This window comes from Diabrotica undecimpunctata, chromosome 6 (genome assembly GCF_040954645.1).
Source record: "Diabrotica undecimpunctata isolate CICGRU chromosome 6, icDiaUnde3, whole genome shotgun sequence".
NCBI lineage: Eukaryota > Metazoa > Arthropoda > Insecta > Coleoptera > Chrysomelidae > Diabrotica > Diabrotica undecimpunctata.
Window position 1 is genome coordinate 8,846,545 of NC_092808.1, and position 15,114 is coordinate 8,861,658.

At 33.8% G+C, this 15,114-nt stretch overlaps 1 protein-coding gene across 1 annotated transcript in view; it reads right to left on the minus strand.

The window, feature by feature from the left end:
* The window catches only part of LOC140443091 (cGMP-specific 3',5'-cyclic phosphodiesterase-like), a 238,096-nt gene that overhangs the window by 131,652 nt on the left and 91,330 nt on the right, over positions 1-15,114 (minus strand). The gene's annotated exons all lie outside the window — the stretch shown is intronic.

A 15,114-nucleotide genomic window follows, 5' to 3' on the forward strand; every position in this document is an offset into this window, starting at 1 on the left:
AATTAACAACCAAGATCTGAAAAGGTCAAAAATCAGTCAGCAACTCTGTTAAGGTCGCCTTCTTCTTCTTCTTATAGTGCCGTGCACCTATAGTGCGTTGGCGACTTATCTTAAGGCCCTTTTGCGGTATGCAAAAGATCGCCAGTGTTATTTATGCCTGTCCAGTTCTTTATGTTCCGCTGCCACGACATTTGTTTGCGACCTACTCCTCTCTTGCCTTCAATCTTTCCCTCGATGATTAGTTGAGGGATTGCGTGTTTTTTTTATCTCAAAATATGGCCGAGGTATTTAATTTTTCGTACCTTGATCAAATTGAGTAGTTCTCTCTTACTATTTGCCTTTCTTAAGTCTTCCTCGTTTCTCACACTACCTGTCCATGGTATGCGGAACATTCTTTGCAACGTCCACATTTCGAAGGCCTCCAACTTATTAATGGAAGGTACCTTTGACGTCTATGTTTCTATGCCGTATAACAATATGGACCATACATAGCATTTAACCATCCTGTAGCGGAGATTGAAGGAAAGATTGCGGTTACATAGTAGCGGTTTAAATTTGATAAAAGCTTGTCTTGCTTGTTCGGTACGGCATTTTATTTCTTGTTGATGATCCCATTGGTCATTCATCATCATTCCCAAGTATTTAAATGTTTTCACTTGATCGATTGAAGCATTATCTACTTCCAGTTGTATTCTTAAAGTGCGTTTTTTCTTATTGCTATGGATTTAGTTTTTCCAGCGTTTATCTTCAAGCCATATATTTTTCCTCCGGTGTTAATTTTATTTAACATCAACTGCATATCATTATCGCGGTGTCGTCAGCGTAACGAATATTATTTATCGGGAACCCGTTTACCTTCATTCCACACTCAGAGCCTTCCAGTGCCTTTGCAAAAATGTTCTCCACATAGAGATTGAAGCGTATAGGAGACAAAATACACCCCTGTCGCACCCCTCTTAAAATTTCAAATTCTTCTGTGTTGGTTGATTTGTTCGGTCTCACTCGTGCTTTTTGATTCCAATAGAGATTCTGGATAACTCTTATATCTTTCTCGTCAATGTTAGCGTTGTGTAGCATTTTTATCATTGCGTCATGTTTTACGGTGTCAAACGCTTTTGACAAGGTCGCCTAATTTTTTATTATTTTTCGTTTTTCTTAATTCCTTATAAAGTCATTACTTGATTTTTTTTATCTGAATATATTCGGTATATCCTATCCTTCTATTTGGTATATCGCAGGTTAGGATTCGATCAGTTGTTTATTTTGTACTCAGCCTGAGGCCTTTTGTAAGTTGATAAATCAAAATTTATCTTATGGTAAATCTATTTTTATCCATTGTGCCCTATGATATCTTGTATGTCGCTATACGTTCATTAATGATAAAGATACTGTCTAGTGCTCTTTTGGTAGTTGCCTTGTTTGTTTTTCTATCTGAATATATTCGTTATTTCCTCCCCTTTCATTTACTATGTCGCATGTTAGAATTCGTTTATTTGTTTATTTTGTACTCAAAAGTCTTTTAGTTAAACTACTTTTATCCATAGTGTCCTATGACATCTCGTATGTAACTATACGTTAATTAATAATAAAGACACTGTGTAGTGCCCTTTTGGAAGTCGCCTTGTTTGTTTTTTGTAACTTAATATATTCGTGATATCCTTCCCTTTCATTTAACATATCAAAGAAATATGATTTTTATTTATTTTTTCTGTCTCTCAACATATTCGCTACCCCCTCTTCTTTCCAATAATGTATGATACTTCAGGATCCGACGAACTATTCTACCCACACCACAAAACGCTAAAAAGATGAGCGGAATGAATCTTAGCATTTTCTTATGGGATTTTACATGAGAAATGAAGCAGAAACGGTACAGAAGCGTTTTTACAGGTAAATCTTTTACTTAACTTTATTTAATTTTTATTTAATTCTATGTAATTCTGTTTAACTTAATTTAAGTTTAGTTAATTCTATTTACCTTTATTTAATTTTATTTAATCTGATTTAATTTTAAATTTATTTTAGTTTGGTAAAGCGACTATGTTTGTTAAACGTCATTTTATTTTTATAGTAAGTGTATGTGTATTTTATCCAATAACGTATAATAAATATAATATATACATATTTGTTTCGGTATTCGATCTATTTTTAATAATATAAATCGTCGCATCTAAATCTTCCCATGAATAAAAAGAGACGTCACGGACTGAAAAGATAAACATATTTTACGAAATATAATCGATCATCTCTCAAAGCCCAAACTTATGGAATTCGGATTCCGGGCCTACATAATCAGTCGTCAGGAACCTTTCAATCTTATTGTCGTGTCGATTCCAATTTCCTGAAATGACTTGCATAATTTATACCTAAATTCTTTATTCGTGCTAGTCCTGCTACCTCCTGCTTATGTAAATCATTTTATCCTCTCATAATATTTCAACTCGGGCATTCTTTAACAAATGGATTAAATTCTGGTTTCCATTATAAATACATGATGACTTTTGATTACCAATGAATATAAATTAAGTCGCATTTACTTTTACAGTAATTATTTAAGAATATTAGAAACGTTATTTGTCCATCGAAATGTTTTTATGCCTTAGAGGACGAAATTTTATTTTTTTGATACATTATGATGGTTTAAGTTCTAGTTTATATATTTATTTATTTCAACGGTATAACCATTTACAATAAAATACAATAAATAGTAAAAAGTAAAGATCATGTACAATAAACATCAAAACAATTACAAAGAAACAATTAAACATTAAAAATTTGTACATTAAAACAGTATATCAAATCATAAAAGTTAAAAAATATATCACATATCTAGATTAATAATTATATTCCTAAGTCGCCTTTTGAAAACATTAATGTTTGGACAGAACGGATCCAATAGGAGGTCATTACAAGAGCTGAGCATTCTTGACAAGGGAAAATGACGAGCATAATCAGTCCTATGAAAAGGAATATAAAAGAGTGCAGTGTGTCGAGTTCTATGTATTGTGTTTAAGTGTACATTGGCTAATAACGGGGGACAATTAATGACATTGTTTAGAATTTTAAACAAAAATAACATATCAGCTCTCAACCTGCGGTTCTTCTTATATTAATATGTGCTTTAAAAGCTAAATATCTTAGAAACTTCCTATGAACGCTCTCCAATCCATCAATGTAGACTTGATGAAACTAGGACCAAACAACAGAGCAGTATTCAAGACCTGAGCGTACCAGAGAGCAATGCAATAAGTTGAATACAATAGGTGAGAGATAATGACTGTTACGATAAATAAAACCAAGATTACGAAATCCTGTTTCCTTAATTTTAAGAAAATGGCTTCTAAATGTTAATGCACAATCCAATAATACAACCAAATCTCTAATCTCAGTAACTGAATCCAAGAGTACATCATTAAGAACATATCTATTAACTATTAGATTATTTATACGACCAAATGAAATACAAGAACATTTAGTTGGATTTAAGCTTAAACCATTTTGTTTTGACCATAAACATATATTATTTACACCATCTTGCAAGAGATCTCTATCCGATTTATCATGTATACAACGAAATAACTTAGATCATCAGCAAATAACAGGAAGTGTGAGGTTTTGATAGCCTTGCCAATATCGTTAATGAACAAGTTAAAAAACAAAGGACCACAATGAGACCCTTGTGGTACACCAGAATAACAATGGAATTCCTTTGAAATATACTTGTTAATACGAACTTGCTGTGTACGTCCTATCAAAAAACTTTTAATCCAATTAACAATGGGGTCACCAAAGTCAGATGCATGAAGCTTGTGGACCAAAAGATTATGATTAACCTGGTCAAAGGCCTTTGAAAAATCAGTATAAATGCTGTCGACCTGAATTTTATTCTCAAATGCACCCAACAAGTATTGTTGGTAATTGACAAGGTTTGTTACTGTTGACTTCCCGTTATAAAATCCATGTTGTTCAACAATATAATTATGTTTCTGCAAGTCCAGGTGAGATTTATCGATACCAATTTATCAAGAAGTTTTGGGATTGCTGATTGAATAGTTATACCTCTATAATTGTTAACACGATTGCCAGATTTATAGATAGGTGTAAGATAACTATTTTTTCACTACTACTACTTGTCGGTTTATAACGTTCTCCGCCGTTTTCCGACTTCCAATCGCCACTTAGTCCGGTTTTTCCATAGGTCTTCTTCTATGGCCCTCTCTCTCTCAGTTCTTTATTTATTCCTTCGCTCCAACTTTTTCTCGGTCTACCTCGTTTTCTCTTTCCTTCTGGTTGCCATTTTAATATTTCTTTTGGTATTCGTTGTTCATCCACGATTTACACAATATTTTTCCAATATTGTGTAAATAAAGATGATGACAATGATAAATTGAAAATTTGTTGTAAAGGTTTACAAAGGGAAAATACAGTTCTTAATAAATGCTTCAGGTGTACGATCCGGCCCTGAAGAATATGTAGTTTTTAAACTCAATCCCCTCGAAAACATCAGTCAGACTAAACTTCAGAATCTGGAAATCCACATCATAGTCCAATTTAAAATTAGGTAAATTAAACTCACTATGATTATATGTGCCTGAAAAATAACTGGCAAATAGATTGACTATTTCATCACCATTCTGAGTTATTACGTCCCCACCTTTATTAGACATTACATTAGGATAAGCACTAGACCCACGTGTAGCACTAACATACCTCCAACAAGAATGGGGAATACTTGAAAGATTTGCTTGAATATTCTCTAAATAGTTCTTATAACATACCGCTTGTAATGATTTACATCTTTCCCTTAACACCGAAAATTCCTCATATGAGTTGCCTAATGCTTTAAAATTCCTGTGAGCTATTTTTTTCTGTATGACAAGCTCAACTAATTCTCGCGAAAACCAAACTGGAAAGTTTATTGATTTAAACCGTTTGATAGGAACAAACATATTAATGGCATCATATAAAATATGATAAAAATTATTACATTAAAAAATTAATTACATTTTTTAAAATCATGATAGAAGACATCATATTTATTTAAGAAACAAATTTAAATTGACTGTATGTAACAATATAGTATAAGCTGAATGATGTTGCGAAGTATTCAATAGAATATCAGTTAAAATCGACAAAACTGCATCCCTCTGAGTACAGAAAACTAGATCTAAAAATTTATTATTAAAGTTAGGCAAAGCATTTACTTGTGACATATTTTGAAAATTGTAGCAAGTACAAATAATATTTGCTGGAGGGTGATGCGGACCCTCAACTGTAACACCACAAGTTTGTGGGGTCGCTACTCTTGTTCCCCGGCGGAAGGGGGAGGGAAGGCTCGTAAACTAGTGTATCACATAAGTAAATCAAACAAAGAGAGGACACCAGCAGCACATAATAACAGCCTCAGAGAAGCGGTAAATCTACCCCGATACGTTTCTGAACGTTTCCTGTTCAGAGAACTAAAACAAGTAAGGGTGACAGAAATGATGGAAGAAAAAGCCAGAACAAAGTTTGCTTAGCCAGAGAACCACCCAAGCCCGATACTGCGAGAGATAATAAGATATGATGCGTTCCATTGATGGAAGCACAAAAGATCAAATCAGCAAATCCTGGTCAACATATAAAGTCTAGAAAATCGTAGCTCTATCTATAGAAGACAACCCAGAACATATGGCACACTGGCAATTTTTATAATGAATAATTTTTTTTTTTTACTAAAGACACAGAAGTGTACTTACATTAAAATCTGGTCAGTAAGACCAATTATCAATTTGTTTCTAACTTAAATTACTAATGAAATCTTAAAATTAGGTGTCTTCTCACTAGTATCTTTCCTATTATTTCTAATAACTAGCATTAAATTTAGCATGCATACTCGCACAACACTTTATTCTGCTTTTCACTCACTCATTATACCAGTTCAAAAGGCTTTGTTCTTTTAAGCCTTCTTTCTAGGTTCGTATAGTCGAGGAGCTGGATAGCCTCGACGTTTACATGATGATGGAGTCGTTGTTCATGGCTCCCTGCAAATTTCTTGATTATCTGATTGACGTCTTCCATCTTAAGGTCCCGGTGAAGGTCGTTGTTCCTAACGTACCAAGGCGCATCTACGATGTTCCTCAGTACTTTATTCTGGAATATCTGGATTACTTTGATGTTACTAGGCTTGGCACAGCCCCAGAGTTGGCAGCCATAGGTCCATACTGGTCTCAGTATTTGTTTATAGATTAGGAGTTTATTATTTATGGATAAAGACGAATGTCTTCCCATTAACCAATACATTTTCTTGTAGCGGATGCTTAGTTCTTCTCTTTTCTTCTTCACGTGAGCTTTCCAGCGAAGTTTCGCATCAAGAGTGATCCCCAAGTACTTTGCTGATGTTGCAATAGGCACGTGGACATCATTTATTCTAATAGGAATATTATTAATTCTCTTATTGGTAAAATTTATATGGACTGATTTATTCTCATTCAGTTTAATTTTCCATTTTTTGGTCCATTCATGGATTTTATTTATTGAATTTTGTAGTTTTTCTGTAGCTTCTTCAACGGTGTCACTTACCGCTAAGACAGCAGTGTCATCTGCGAAGGTAGCTATGGTGTCGTCTTCTAGTTCAGGTATATCACACGTGTATATTAGATATAGGACTGGACCCAATACACTCCCTTGTGGAACACCTGCTTCAATATCCTTGAGATCAGTGTATGCATCTTCTTGTTTATATCTTCATATATTTGAATATTGTTTAGGCATGAATGATTTAAGTTTATGTATCAAACCATTATGCCAGACTTTATCAAACGCCTGTGCCACATCTAGGAAGGTTGCAGAACAGACTTTTCTTTTCTCTAATGATCTTTCAATTATAGCAGATCTCTAATGATCTTTCAATTATTATAATCTTTCAATTATATAATGACTATTGATATTACTTTTCAGACATCTGTCAAAAAAAAAATACAAAAAACTTAAAAAACGGCTTCGGCCACCAAAAAAAATTACAAAACTAATAATAAAAAGGCGCAAGCCACCAAAAAAATTAACCAAAAAACCCTAAAGCGGGACACGAGAGGTCCATATCCTCGAGCGTCAAGTCGCCGAAATGGGCGAACCCGGAGCGGAGGCTTGGGGCCCGAGCAAGCAATTTCAGATTCGATGATAAGTCACCACAGATAGCAGGAAAAGAGCGCCTTACGCTAACTTGCATTGATCGGGATAGGATATCGTGAGAGAGAGAGAGAGACAGAGAGCTATAGAGGGGAATGAGATGGTCTGAAGCATTGGGGCGCGGTGGAGTGACTCCTGAATACAAGAGCTAATACTCCTCGTCCCAATGAATTGTAACACCCGGGTGTCATTTTTAAGGGGTGTACAAGTCTCACAGGCTGGGTTAAATTAAATTGCTTGCTTGCTTGCTCGTAAACTAGCAACCCTACAAAAAAAATTATTACAATATTTGTAGAGAACTGAATGTTCTACGACTTTATTTGGATTACTTTTTATCGTAAAATGAAAATTAAAAAAGTTATGAACAAAAATAACTAAAAATTTTTGAACAAATTTTTTTTGGCTCTTCTGGTCATTTTACAATAAAATTACATCAGCAATATTAAAGAGGGTTTTTCATAGAGTTACTTTTACTACAAAATTTCATTAATTTCTCTGGATTTTACAACGCGGTTTTCGCGCTGTATCTCAAAAATTGGCAAACCTACAGAAAATTTTATTAAAAATTATTTGTAGCAAATTAAATTGTCTACAACTTTATTTTTTTTTTGTTTTTTTGTTATTGGCTTTAGGGTAAATACCCACAAATTTTTACAGCCAGACACAAATTTTTAAAAACAGATACAATACAAGGATTACACAGGGATTACATTCTTCTCGTCCAGGGACCGATCAGGTCATTTTTATAAACCATAAAAGGTAGGCCTAAGACAGATAGGTATACATACATTAAGAAAAGTCATCAGGTATTAACAAAGGTGGTTATATTTGTATATTTGTTGTTCTGACGAATGACAGTCAACAATCGTAAATTTCTTTTCTGTCTAAAGCAAGAAGATGCAGTATATTATATGGGCTTTCAATGTTTAATTTTAAAAATTTTCTGAAAAGCTCATTAGATTGAGCTCTACATTGAGCTGAACAATCAAAAAAGATGTGGTCCAGGTCACCGATTTTATTACAGGCTTCACAAAGATCACTAAACGTGCTGGATAACATGCGTGAGCAAACTTCATTTTGCTGATAGTAGTTATACTTTTTCGACTGTAATCGTACTCATTGTACCAAGGTTTTCTCTTTAATTTGGTTTCAAGTCTGGTGTAACGTGTTGGATTTGTAAAACTGTACTCTTGCTATAAATAGGACCATTTCTTCATCATTCTCTGTTTTGCTATGATTATTTGTTCATCTGTGGATAATTCGTAGTTAATTCGCAAAGTATTGCTTGGATGCTAAAAATAATGTCATTGGTTGTGTTTGAGTTTGATTTTAAAATTATAAGAACGGAAAGTAAATCGGAGAAGATTATAGCATTCTGATCCTCTTCCTAATGAACATATTCTAGTGCATTTAGAATTGCTATTGCCTCAGCTGTGAAAATAGATGTGTTTTTGTTTAACTTATATTTTTTCTGTATACGTTTAGGTATTATGAAAGCGCAACCTGTACCAGCGGTGTTTTTTGATCCATCAGTGTATATAGTGGCGTAGTTTGGATGTTCCTCTAAAATTTGATTTATGACTATACTATACTAAGTGACATAGAAATCCGAACACCCAGTTTAAATGATTTTATTTTAATAAAATTTTGTATAAGTACTTAATGAAGCATAATAAGTAAATGATTAAAATTTCAAAATGATTGCATTGCTTTAAAGCCCTTTTATCTTTAATAATGTGTGGATGTACCCCGATGTGTTACGCATTCTCCAACGCTCCTAGGAATGCTTCTGATCAGGTGGTCAATGTCCTCTTGTGGTATCTCATTCCAGGCAACCACCAACTCCTCTCGAAGTGCTTGTAGAGTCTGAGGAGGACGTTGCAAATTGAGCAATCTAATACCCATCATATCCCACACGTGCTCAATTGGGGATAAGTCGGGAGATCTTGGTGGCCATGCTAACAATGTAACATCATTATGTTAAAGAAGTCTATTGTGACTCTTGCAACATGTGGTCGGGCATTATCTTGTTGGAAAGTTGGATTTGCCAGGGTGTCAAGATAGGGTAAAAGGTGGGGTTCTAGAACTTCTTGGATATAACCCTGCGCGTTCATGTTACCTCTGATGAAGATTATAGGTGACCTGGAACCATAAGCTATAGCACCCCAAACCATAACTCCAACAATGTGATGAATATGTCTTTCAACAAAAAACTGTGGATTCCTCCTTTCACCACGTCGCCTTCTATCCGACGACCGTGCACGCTCGACCATCGTGCATGCCTAAACAAAATCGAGACTCGTCACTAAAGACAATACTGTTCCATTCCTGATTCCAGAGTGACCGTTCTCTGTACCACTGAAGGCGATTACTGCGGTGTTCTGGAGTTCAAGGGAGGATCCAGTGTGGTCGGTATGAAAACAGGCCAAAACTTCTCATTCGACGATAAACACTTCGCATGCCAATAGATCTTCCGTGTTATGCAAACCATTCATTTGCAATGGAGCTGGTAGTGGAGAAACGGTCTCTTGAGGCCAATAATCTTAGGCGGCGATTTTCATGGTCTGTTGTTCTACGGCGGCGTCCAGTGCCCCTTGCTCTTTGCATACGGCCTTCTTGAAGCCATGCCTGACAACACCTAACCACGCTGTCTACACTTCTTTGCACTCTAACTGCAACTTCCCGAAAAGAAAGTCCAGCTTCCCGAAGTCCCATTATACGGCCCCTATCAAACTCACTAAGTTGACGAAATCATACAGGTCTCTGTACTCTAGGCATCGTAACCAATCGTAAAGAATGTCAAGAACCACAATCCGCCAAATTTGGATCTTTACTGCGGCTGAAATATTTATTTTTAGATTGTTAGTGAATTTAAAAACAAAAAGTATAAAAACAGGAATCTCCAACTGATAAGGCTAAAAACTTTATCACTTGTTTTTTTCAGTAAGATAAATAAATTATACCAAATTTTATTGAAATAAAATCATTTAAACTGGGTGTTCGGATTTCTATGTCACTTAGTATATTAAATGATGCTAACTCCGAATAAAGGGATATATTCACATCACAGGAAACAAAGTGATCAAAGTAGTCGGTCCCTACCATTGTTTGTGGTTTTAAGGTCACGTTTCTGAATCCATCACAAATGGGAGTAGAGTTTTTATGAATCCAAAAAGGCTTAGTTAGGTCGTATTCGTTTAACTTATATATGCTGCTAATGGATGGTGAGTTTTTCTTTAGCGACTTAATATTCATTTTTTTAGCTAAAATGATTTTCTCAGTTCTAATGAAGGTTCGATTGCTTCATCTCTTATCGGTTCAACTGGTGTAGATTTCATTGCTCCCAGACATACTCTAAGTGATTTGTTTTGTATAATATCCAGCTTACGTAGATTTGTTTTATTGACTGTTCCATAAAGTGTACAACCATAATCAATTATTGATCTTATGTAAGCTTTATAGAAGATTAGAGCTGTTTGAGGTTCTGCACCCAACCAAGTTTGCATAATGGATTTTAAGAAGTTTAGTCCTTTATTGTATTTTGTCTTTATTTGTAATATGAAGTTTCCAGGTCAATTTTCTGTCTAATGTGATTACTAAGCATTTGACATTGGTATCCACTGGTTATTGGTCATAATGCACCATAGGGAATTTGAGCAGCTCCAGGTAATATTAGAAGGCAAGATTGAAGGTGAAAGGGGCATAGGACGAAAGAAAAAATCTTGGCTACGAAACATCAGAGATTGGATCCACACAAGAGGAAATGAATTCATTTATCAAGCACAGAACAGAAAGAAATTTGCCATATTGATCGCCAACCTCAACAGAGAAGGCACTTAGGAGGAGGAGGATCGATTTAATTGAAATATTTTGCTCAGAAAAGTTTCACATAATTTTCTTTTAAACTCTAATTTCACTATTTGGGAGAGTGAGTCATCGTTTGAACTCGTAGAAGTGGGGAAAGTCGTATGAGAATCCAGTGGCGTACACTCACTTTTATTTTAACGTTAATTCTATTATATTGTTTATATATTATTGTTCAAAATAGGCCACAATATATTTATCTGCAGGTTTTTACTGAAGTTTCCATCTCTATATCCAAAGACCGTTTTCAAAGATATAAATTATAGTTATATTTATTTTATATGTTTATTATTTTATATTTATATATTCTTATATTATTTTCTTTTTTTTTCTTAACTTTAAAAACGGTCTCTGTACTAGAGATCGAAACGTCAGTAAAATAAACATGTAAATAGATGTATTGTGGCTTATTTCCAACATTCTCCCTAAAAATACGGAATGCCGCAAGCAAAAATCCACAGAAAAATAAATATTGCTATCATTTGTATATTTGAAAACGATCTCTTTATATAGAGATCGAAACGTCAGTAAATTAAACATTTCAATTAAATATATTGTTACTTATTCCCAACATTATTTCTAAATATACAGAACGGCAAGCAAAAAGCCATAGAAAAATAAATATTACTATCACTTGTATATTTGAAAACGATGTCTTTATATAGAGATCGAAAAATCAGTAAATTGTATGTAGAGGTATGTCTTGTGGCGCGTCACTTTTTTTTAAATGGGTGTTCGCCAAGAGCCATATTATCCCATTAAATAAAATAAACAAAACACTTAAACAGTATAAAACAAAACAAAATAAAATCCTATAAGTAAAATAAAATTCTATAAAAACAAAATAAAAATAATTTTGGATGTAACAAAACATTGTACTATTCTATTTAAACACAAACACTATACACACTTACTATGTTCTTCTCGTTTTTTTTTTGTTTTTGGTTTTTTTATGCTGATGCCTACTAAACTATTAGAAAATATTATTCGCTGTCTAAATCTGAAGATGCAGTGCTGCTATCGCTGTCATTATCTTCACCTGGTGTAATTATAATTGGCTCTAGCAAAACTTTGACATGAGTGTCAAGTTTCCACATACGATATTCTTCTTTAATTATGTGGCCTATAAATTTAGCCTATTTTTCTGGAGTTACATGGATAATTGCTTGAATCAAAAGTTCCTTAACTTCGTTTAATTTGAGCGTTTTGTTATTGCGTGCTACTTTTCCTTTCACTTGCGCCCAGATAAGTTCAACGGGATTAAGTTCGCAATGATAAGGTGGTAGACGTAGAACTTTGACACCATAATCTTTTGCAGTTTCATCCACAACATATTTAAGATATTCACTTTTCCTTAACCGTGCAATGTCAAGTAGTTGAATTTTGAGCATTGATTCTTCGTATGCAATCCCCTTTTCTGTAAGCCATTCTTGAATTCTCCCTTTCCGCCATGCCGTCGTCGGTAATTGTTCTAGTCTGCGGCTATGATATGGCGCATTGTCCATAACAACCACAGACCCAGATTCCAATTTTGGTAAGATTCTCTTAAACCAGCGCTCAAATACTTCGGAAGTCATTTCTTTATGATAATCACCTGTTTTTTTCGACTCAAATTGAAGCAAACCATCATCAAAGAACCCTGTATCACTTCCTATATGGGTGATGATTAAACGCCGTCCCTTTCCTGATGGAGCTTTTAATCCTGTAGACCAGCCTTCTATAAATGCTTCGCGTTTACTTTTGACATTTAAATCTTGCCAAACTTTTCCAACTGTATGACCTTCGTTAATCCAGGTTTCATCCAAATAATATATTTTGCATCCAGTGCTGCGACTTTTTCGTATTTCTTCTAAATATTTTCTTCTCCATAGAATAATTTCATTTTTTTCTAATAGCATATTTTTTCTGTTGCGTTTTACATATCGAAAGTTCATTTCGCGCATGGTTCTGATTAAGACCCTATGAGATATCTTGAGTAAAGAGTCATCTTTTTTGAGCTCTTGAGAATTTTTTTTCAGTGTTGGAATTTTACTCCGAAAATAAAATGAATGAATTTTTCGACGTATAATATTCCTTGTCTCGTCATCAAAAACAATGCTTTTCCTACCTCTAGTTTTACCTTTTTCTTGCTTTTTATTTTCCGATGTATTTTTAAGTACACGATAAATACAGCTAACGGATACTTTTGTTAAACTGCTACAAATGTCGACCGCTCAGCTAACATTTAATGCCATTTTTCGCCGACAATTCCTTCATAAACGTTTCGTATCATTACCTTCTCTTCGGACGTTAACATTTTCCGTCTCTTTTGCGGCTTTTCATTTTTGGAATCAACATCAGAATTTTGCTGTCTTCTCTTGGAACAACTCGGTTTTTCGTCCAACTCCAATAAAACTCAAACCAAATAATCACAGAATATAACTAAAAATTTACTATAAAACGACAAACTATAACAGTCGTATTATCAATAACACATTTTATCAATAACACAAACTTATCGCATAAAATATATTCACAAAATGCAACACATGCCCTACCCTTACAAACGCCTATGTAAATGAACTATTGTGGCTGGGCACTTGCTCGACAAAAACTAGTTTTACGGATTTCTGCGGGTCGGAATTCCGTCGCTAATTCCAAAGTTGCCAAACGATTGAAAAATATTGTTTTAAAATATCGATATTTATTTTATAATTTTAAATATGTAACGAAACGAAACATATAAATAAAATTTATTTAATTACAATTTTGTACTTAATATTTACTATTGAAAAAATAATATTTTTTGGTATTTTTATGACGGTAATAATCGCTGCGTGGAAGAATACAGCTTTTGTATGACCATAATTACTACTTGTGAACAAGATTTGGCTACACTGTACAACAACTCCTGGTCAGTTTTTCTATAGAGAAGCACAAATAAATATACTACTTTAAATATTCTGTAATTTCTTATGAGAAAACGCAAATTGCAATCGAGAAAACAGGCAGTTTTCGAGGGCCGCTCTGTACATTTAAATTTGAGGATATTCGGCGTTTAAACTATGATATCACTCTTCTGAATTGAGGGTTTCTACTATTTGCCTGTGTTTATAAACTTATTTTCTAGACCTTCAGACTGGTTTATTGTTTTGTGTACATATTATCATCAAAAATTAAGTGAATATTATTCAAACAGCTATCAAGAACAGCGTGAAAATCAACAGCTAAAGTTTATTGGTGCATGATTATTAGCTGCTTCCGCCCAGACTTATTTACGGTATGTGAACATTTTTCTAATTTTTCATTTTTTAAAAATGTCGGAGAGTTTAACGCAAACATGTAGTAATTAATCAAGTAATCCGTTTCTCAATTTAAATCCAATCGATATGCTAACCAGCATTAATGAGAAAAATTCTGCGTTTTCGATTCCTTTAAACTTCCGTAAATCACAAATTTCCATATTTTGTTTTAATTTAGGTCGAACAGTTGATTAAGATTTGATGCAGAGCAAAAAAATTATAAAAAAGTTAAATTAGAACAGAAGTTGTAATATAAAAAGTAAATAAAAAAAACTAAAAATGGTGAAAGAATCTTGGATAGAGATGAAAACGAAGGGAAGGAATAATAAAATATTTGAGATATTTAATACCAACGAACTACTCTTAAACAAAGATTATTTAATATATCCATAATATATAAAAAATAAATATGAAGAAGAGATAAATAAAATTCTACAACAATGTGACCAAAATTTACAGACAGATCAAGCCTGGGAACAAATTAAATCTGCCGTAGGAGAAGCTAGCCAGAAAATAGTTAAGTGCGACTCCAAGAGAAGTACAAACAAAGATTGGTTTGACGAAGAGTGCCAGGCGATAGCAAAGGAAAAGAAGAAGGCCAGACAACAAATATTAACAGATAATAGAGAGTGTAAAAAACAAGAATATAGAATAATTAGAGAAAGACTGAAAGCTCTGTGTAGAAGGAAAAAGAGATCCCACAATGAGTTGAAATTAAAAGAGATGGAAGAGAAGTTTAAAAACAAAGAGGTGAGGTCGTTCTATCAAGAAATTGTAGTTCTATCAAAGCCACTGTAGTTAT